An 8,250-nucleotide genomic window follows, 5' to 3' on the forward strand; every position below is an offset into this window, starting at 1 on the left:
ATGGGCCGGTCCACGTGTCAACATATCATAGGCGCATCTCGCCCATTGGATGAGTTGACACGTGTCTCCTCCAGCCAATGATGATTTTACACATGGAAAATCCCCATTGGTCGGGGCTGTTAACGGGTTATCGGATCCAAAACCCGACCCGATAGCTTAACGGTGTTCCGTTACGGTGGATGCCACGTGTCAGTCACCCTTGACGAAAGCACTTCTGTGACGCACGATTTATTGTCATGGAAGTGGACACTTCCGTGATGATAATTTTGGTAATTTCATGGAACACTTCTACGACAACACAGGTATGACTATCTTGATTCTGTCATAAATTTGTCATGGATGTACATGCATGACAAAAAAATGACCTACTGTGACAAACACGTATCATCACGGAAGTGTATTTTTTTGTAGTGCAGGCCAAAACATATTTCGGGCCTGAGTTGATCCACCGATATCATGGGCCTTTAAGAGGCCGAAAGCTTAGTATAGGCATCAATGGGCCGAATTATACAACAGGCCTTTAACAGGCCCAAAGTCATGTTGGGCTGAACTGTTGCCACCTTTATCACGGGCCGTTAGTGGGCCGGATGTAGCGTCAGACCATATATGGCCCATGGGAAGCAGGGGCCATTCCTAGGCCGAAAGACACACCGGGCTGAAATGGGCCCATGTCTACATCGGGCCTCTAACAGGCCGAAATTCACTGGGCTGTAATTAGCCCCAAATATTCGGCAAACAATTAATGGGCCAGATCTGGCTTCGGGCCGTAAATGGGCCCTATTAAACAGGCCGTTATTGGGCTGGCCCACTAGTACCTGAGTAAGTACTATGGGCCTTTGACTAGGCCGGCCTTTTTAACCTATATGGGCCTTTGTTGGGTCGTGCCACGTGTCGACGTATCATAGGCGCCTCCTGTCCAATGAATGGATGACATCTGTCTCAATGGTGAGCCAACACGTGTTTCCTCCGGCCAATGACAATTTTACACATGGAAAATCCTCATTGGTCCGGGCTGTTAACAGGTTATCGGATCCAAAACCGGACCCGATAGCTTAACGGCGACCTGTTATGGTGGATGCTACGTGTCGGGCACCCTTGACGAAAGCACTTCTATGACGCACGATTTATCGTCATGGAAGTGTACACTTCCGTGATGATAATTTTGGCAATGTCATGGAACACTTCTACGACAGCACAGGTATGGCTATCTTTTCTGTCATAAAATTGTCATGGATGTACATGCATGACAGAAAACGTGACCTACTGTGACGAACACGTATCATCACGGAAGTGTCTTTTTTTGTAGTGTCCTCCCTTTACCTTCATATGCAATGTTTTGCATCCGCTACTATACCCTTAGACTTGCATGTGTAGGTTGATTGCTTGACTTGTTCGAAGTTGGTAAAATCTGCCAAAACTTAAAATTGGGAAAAGGCTAGATTTTTATTTGGTCAAGTAGTCTAATCACCCCCCTCTAGACATACTTTCGATCCTATAAGTGGTATCAGAGCTTTGGTCTCCATTTGCCTTGATTTCCATAGCTTTTGGTGATCATAGCCTTGGTTTCACAACCTAGGAGAGTATGGCGTCTAGCGAGGGAAATTACCACCATAGAGGTCCTTACTTTGATGGTACTAATTTTGCTAGTTGGAAGCATAAGATGAAAATGCATATTCTTGGACATAACCCCGCCGTTTGGGATATTGTGTGTATTGGCTTGCAAGGTGAATTATTTGATGGGAGAGAACCGAACCATGAAGCTACCGCGGAAGAGTTGAAGATGCTGCAATACAATGCTCAAGATTGCGATATCCTCTTCAATGGATTGTGCCCCGAAGAATTCAACAAAATCAGCCATCTTGAGAATGCAAAGGAAATTTGGTATACTTTGATTGATATGCACGAGGGTACCGACTCCGTCAAGGAATCCAAATTGGATGTGCTTCAAAGTCAACTTGATAAGTTCGTAATGAAGGATGGTGAAGGTGTCGCTGAAATGTACTCTAGGCTTGCTCTCATCACAAATGAGATTGCCGGCTTAGGAAGTGAGGACATGACCGATAGATTCATCATCAAGAAGATCCTGAGAGCCTTGGATGGAAAATATGATACCGTGTGCACATTGATCCAAATGATGCCCAATTACAAAGATCTCAAGCCAACGGAAGTCATTGGAAGAATTGTTGCTCATTAGATGTCACTCAAGGATAAGGAAGAGCTTCACAACAAGTCAAGTGGTGCTTACAAAGCCTCATGTGATGCTCCTACATCATCAAGTGAGAAACAAACCTTTAATGAGGAATTGAGTCTAATGGTGAAGAACTTCAACAAGTTCTACAAGAGTAGAAGCAAGGAAAGAAGTTCCAAGTCAAGGTCCTACAATGACAAAAGATCTTTGAGTCATGAGCGTAATTGCTACAATTTTGGAAGACATGGATACTACTCCAATGAGTGTACGGCCCCCTACAAAAGAAGAGAAGATTCACCCAAAAGGAGAAGTAGAAGAGAAGAATCACCACCTAGAGAGAGGAGGAGTAGTGATGATCGTTATGAACGAAATACCTCTCAGAGAAGCAAGGATTCGGAAAGGAAGGACAAGTCGTCAAGGAGCTACACAAAATGAAGACATCAAGCTCATGTTGGTGAATGGGTATCCGGCTCCGACTCCGACCATCACTCCGAAAGAAGTTATCACTCCAACTCCGAATATACTCAAGATGAAGGTGTTGCCGGTCTAGCACTTGTGTCAACCAACTCCTACGACATATTTGACTCACCAAATGAAGGAATTGGGAGATGCTTAATGGATAAAGGCCCAAAGGTATCACACCCCGAGTATGTTGATTTCAATAGCGATTAAGATGACTTGCTAGGTGATGATGATTTACTTGTTGACAACTCTAGTGATGATAACTATGATGAAATTGCTATTAATCATGCTAATCAAGATAAAACGAATGATGATGATAAGAAGGAGATTGAGCGTCTAAGTAAAGAACTAAACACTCTTAAGTTAGCTCATGAAACTATGTTGGAAGATCATCGAGAACTTTTAAAGACTCATGAGAAGTGACGCTTTAAAAAGCTCAACCTTGAGCAAGAGCATGGGTTCTTAAAAAAATCAATGATGATCTTTGCAAGAAAAGTTCTTCTTACATTGCCAAGCGTTTACTCTTTTCTACTTATATGCCACAAGTTAAATCTAGCAACAAGAGTAAGAAAGATTCTTCTTCTAGTAGTAACAACAACAATCATGATAAATCCAATATTGTTGCTTCTAGTAGTTCTCTTGATTCAACTAATGATTCTCTTAGCCAAGTTACACTTGAGCAAGAAAAATAGCTTGTTGAAGGGAATTATAGAGAAAGGTGTTTACAAGAGCCTTGTCAGGAGTAAGCAATTTGAGGAAATTGTACGCAAGCAAGGAAGGCACCGGAAGAATCAAGGTGTTGGTTTTGAACGAAAGTTCAATGCTAATGGAGTTGAGTGGTAAGAAGATCAATACCCCAAGACAAAGTTTGTTCCTCAACAAGAGAACTATGATCCTACTTCTTTCCAAGGGACACAAGCACAAGATGATCTTCCACCACAAGACCACAGGCAAAAAGGCAAGGACAAGCTTCAAGAGGAGATTGATGCATTTGAAGAAGCCCCTAAGGCCTTGGTCATGTGGGTTCCCAAGACTAGATCAAGTTCTACTTCATCAAGTACGACTACAACTCCAAGAATTGCCATCAAGATGATGTGGATCCCGAAGAAGAAGAACTAGAGAGTTCTTGAGAGTGACTCCGCCAACATACTTCACTCATATCATTTTGGCGAGGACAAGTGAAAACAACTTCCAGATCTTGCACTAGTTCAAGGAGTCACAAACCCTCTTGTTGGTAAGACAAGGGACAAGGTAACCTAATGCTTTCATGGACATCATCTATGTGTACATCACTCTATGTCTATGGATATCCTTGTTTGTTCCTTGTGGGACTAACCCGTGTAGGTATTGAAAGTGCAACTCACTCCAATGGATTGCTCCAAATGATCTACATCAACATTGAGCATCCACATCTTCAACATCTACATGAAGTCATCATCGACAAAACCCACGGTTAGTTCATCCCTCTTAGGGGGGATATCACATCTAGGGGGAACTTTACTCTAATCAATTGAGCTAAAGCAACTCTAATGGTGTGAACACAACAATGCTTTATGTAAAAGTGGCAACCCCACTTGTGCTTAAACGATGAGTATTGACCTATGATCAAGTGTTCTCACTTGACTCCTAAGTCAATATACTCATATATAGATGACCTAGTCATCGCAAATTGCTTGATAGATGCTAGAATTGGTTGTGCATGCCTTGTCACATATTTCATTTGCCATCTTATTGTGTGAGCATGCTGGTTGCATAATTTACTCATTCGAGGACACCCACTTGTTGTTTTGATTGTTCGGTTTTAACTTCTTTTTCCAAGTGGATGGACAAGAATGCCTAAGAACCTCCTCTAGCTATCTATGCTTTCCTCGTCTCAAAATCTATTCATGCTGCATCACAAAATTTGATCAAGTCAGATTCGAACCACTCTGTGTGAGGAGCGCTCGGAGTCCCCGATTCGTCATAGACTTAAACTTCCAAAACCTCTTTATGATTCTCGGTCTAACTGATACCCCACTTTCGGTCCTACCGAGATCATTAAGTTGATCTAGGTTTTCGATCTCGGTGCAACCGATTTGAACATTTCGGTCACACCGAGTTTCAGTAACTGCTTGCAGTTATGAATCTCGGTGCCACCGAGTTGTTCCACTCGGTCACACCGACAGGGTCGGGCTATATATAGTCACGGGCAAAATTTTGGAAATTTCTCCGAACCCCTTCGCCCGCGCGATAGCCTGCTCTGCCAACGTGGTCTCCGGATCGTCTTCTCGCCGCCAGCCGCCTCCAGTCGCTGGTCTCCGTCGCCGTCAACGGGAATTCTGCCCCCGCCGTTGCCGCCGTAGCGAGTCTCCGCCGAACTAGGGTCAGCAGTCAGCTTGCAGCATGTCTGATCAGAGTGACAGCCAGAACTTGTCAGAGCAACAAGTGCAGATGAGTGAGGGCACTAGTCCCTCCAGCTCTTCAGATGATGGCAGCAGAAGTACCCCAAGCAATCTGCCAAAAGCTGCCACCAGACAGAGGAAGAAGAGAACTTCAGACTCCGAAGATGAAGATTATGTGGCAGAGGAAGAGGCCACATCAAAGAGAGTTGAGCCAGCTCAAGGCACAAAGCCAGGTCTAAAGATCAAAAGGCCAGCAGGCAGGCAGCCTATGTCAAAGACTAGAGCCTCAACTGAAAAGCCTGCACCCAAAGAGCCAGCTGCTGAAGGCAAGAAGAGGAAGGAAAGGGTCAAGAAGACCGTAGCCAGAGTGCTTGGAAAGGCTTCCATCATGGAAGAGGAAGAGGAAGAAGAGGTAGCTGCACCAGCACCTAAGGCACCCAAGCTGATGGGTGATGCTATCAAATCAGGGGCTACTGCATCTAAGCTCAAAGCTGCCTCCAAGCCAAAACCAAAGAGGAATACAAGGAGCATACCTGCAGCTGAGAAGAACAAGGCCCCAGTGCCTGAGACTGTTGCTGAAGAAGAGGAAGAGAATGTTCTGAGAAAGCTCAAGCCCAAGATCCCAGACCACACGATGCTCATCCTGTGGCTGAGGACATGAAGCTCAGGAGAGATTCAGGGCTGAGGAAGTGGAGAGAAGCAGACCCGTATGCTTCAAGAGAAGGACTGCTGTGATTACAGATTCACACCAAGGAACAGCAGGACTTCTATGAGACAGTGCTCTAGATAAGAAGCCATTGTTGTGACATGAGATGGTCGACTGGACCTACATGAAGGAAAATGAGGAACACTACCCTGGAGTGTATGACAGCTTTAGTGCTTGTGGAGTTGCAGACTTTGTTGGGCAGAAGCTCACAAAGTGGAACGAGGAGCTTATCATGCAATTCTACTCCACGGCACACTTCTATCCAGATGGAAGGATCACATGGATGTCTGAAGGTACGAGGTACCAATCAACTGTTGAGGAATGGGCAAAGTTGATCAATGCCCCAGAGGAGCAAGCAGATGACTTGGACATTTATGCCAAGAAAAAGATGGATCATAACTCAATGTCCAACATGTACAAGGAAATTCCAAATGAAGCTCTTGACACTTTCAAATTTGGCTCAGTGCACTATCTTCTGTCAGGGCTGCCAACAATCAATTGGATATTGAGGCACACTCTCTTGCCCAAGTCTGGAGATCACAAGATGATCAGAGGCCATGCAATCAACTTGCTTCACGTATTTGATGTGCCACAGAAATTCAAGGTCATGAGCCTCATAGTAGAGACTATCAAGAGGACTGCAGCAGATCAGAAGAGGAGCTGTGGATATGCACCTCAAATTCAGGAGCTCATCAACTCTAAGATGGGCACGGGCATATATTTATTGGACAAGGAACACCTGCCCATCCGTCCAGATTTTGAGGACAATCAAGTTGTCATGACTGAGAATGAGCCATCGTCTGCCCAAGCACAAGCAAAGAAGGAGAAGGCAAGGAAGGAGAAAGCTGCTAAGATGCCAACTCAAGAGGAGGCATCTGAGTATTTCTTGAAAACTAAACAAGAGCAGCTTGGTTACCTGATTGCATCCACCCTGCGGATTGAGAAAGGACTAGCCACCCTAACTCAGAACCAGGCAAGCTTAGAGAGGATCATGGAACAAAAGTTCTATGACTTGGATGTCAAGGTGACAGAGATTCAGACTGCAGTGGAGCAGCTCCAGGATGACATGCAGGAGAGGAGAGGCAGACTACAACTGATGCCTTTGCCAGAGTGCCACGAGGTCCGAGGTCGTCTGCAGTGCCAGTTGCTGACCCCAGAGCCACCACGTCTGCACCAGCTACAGCCTCAGTTCCACCAGCTCCAGCATCTACTTCAGCTCCAACTCCAGCGTCTAATTCTTTGATGAGTGCATGTATGTCATTCTTATCATTTTGAGCGCTCCACCAAGATGTATGTGACATGGAAGAGCAACCCATGACTCTAACTCTTTGTGCATTTGCAGTCCAAAGCAAATTTTAAATATGCACAAATTTAGGGGGAGCTCTTACTTATCACATACTTCTCAAAGCAACGATATATTTCACTCTTATTATTATTTGTCGAAGCTTTGATCTATATGTTGTCATCAATTATCAAAAAGGGGAGATTGAAAGTGCAACTATCCCTAGGTGGTTTTGGTAATTCATAACAACATATAGCTCATTGAGCTAATGCTATTCCAAGATGGTTATTTCAGGAAAGCTCAATGATTGGCATGGCATGGATGTGAAAGTGGAACCCTCAAAATGCTAAGGACAAAGGATTGGCTCAAGCTCAAAAGCTCAAGACTCTTTTTTTATATTTTAGTGATCCAAGATCACATTGAGTCCTTTAGGAAAAGCCAATACTATTAAGGAGGGATGAGGTGTTGCTTAATGAGCCTCTTGCTTCATGTGCTTAGTGATATGCTCAAAAACCCTCAACTACTTTCCCATATCCACATATGACCTAACCCTAAGCCAAACTCGATCCTACCGATTCTTCCTATCCGGCGCCACCGAGTTTCACTTGTCATAAGCCACTGCCAAACCCTAGCAATTCGGTCCTACCGATAAGGATCTCGGTCTCACCGAGATGGGGTTGCAAACTCTCTGTTTCCCTTTCGTAACTTTTCGGTCCCACCGAAAGAGCGAATCGGTCCCACCGAGATTGCAATGTAAACTCAGTGTTTCCCCTTTGTAACTTTTCGGTCTCACCGAAAGAGCAAATCGGTCCCACCGAGTTTGCCTGACCAACTCTCTGGTTAGCTAATTACCAAATTCGGTCTCACCGAGTTTGTGTAATCGGTCTCACCGAGATTACGTTATGCCCAAACCCTAACCATATCGGTCCTACCGAGTTGCATGTCAGTCCCACCGAAAATCTCTAACGGTCACTAGGTTTACATTTTCGGTCCGACCGAGTTTGTTGATTCGGTCCCACCGAGATTGGAAAACTGTGTGTGACGGTTGGATTTTGTGTGGAGGCTATATATACCCCTCCACCTCCTCTTCATTCGAGAGAGAGCCATCAGAACACATACACCATTCCAACTCATATGTTCTGAGAGAGAACCACCTACTCATGTGTTGAGACCAAGATATTCCATTCCTACCATATGAATCTTGATCTTCTAGCCTTCCCAAGTTGCTTTC

This window comes from Triticum urartu, chromosome 3 (assembly GCF_003073215.2).
Source record: "Triticum urartu cultivar G1812 chromosome 3, Tu2.1, whole genome shotgun sequence".
Classification (NCBI taxonomy): Eukaryota; Viridiplantae; Streptophyta; class Magnoliopsida; order Poales; family Poaceae; genus Triticum; species Triticum urartu.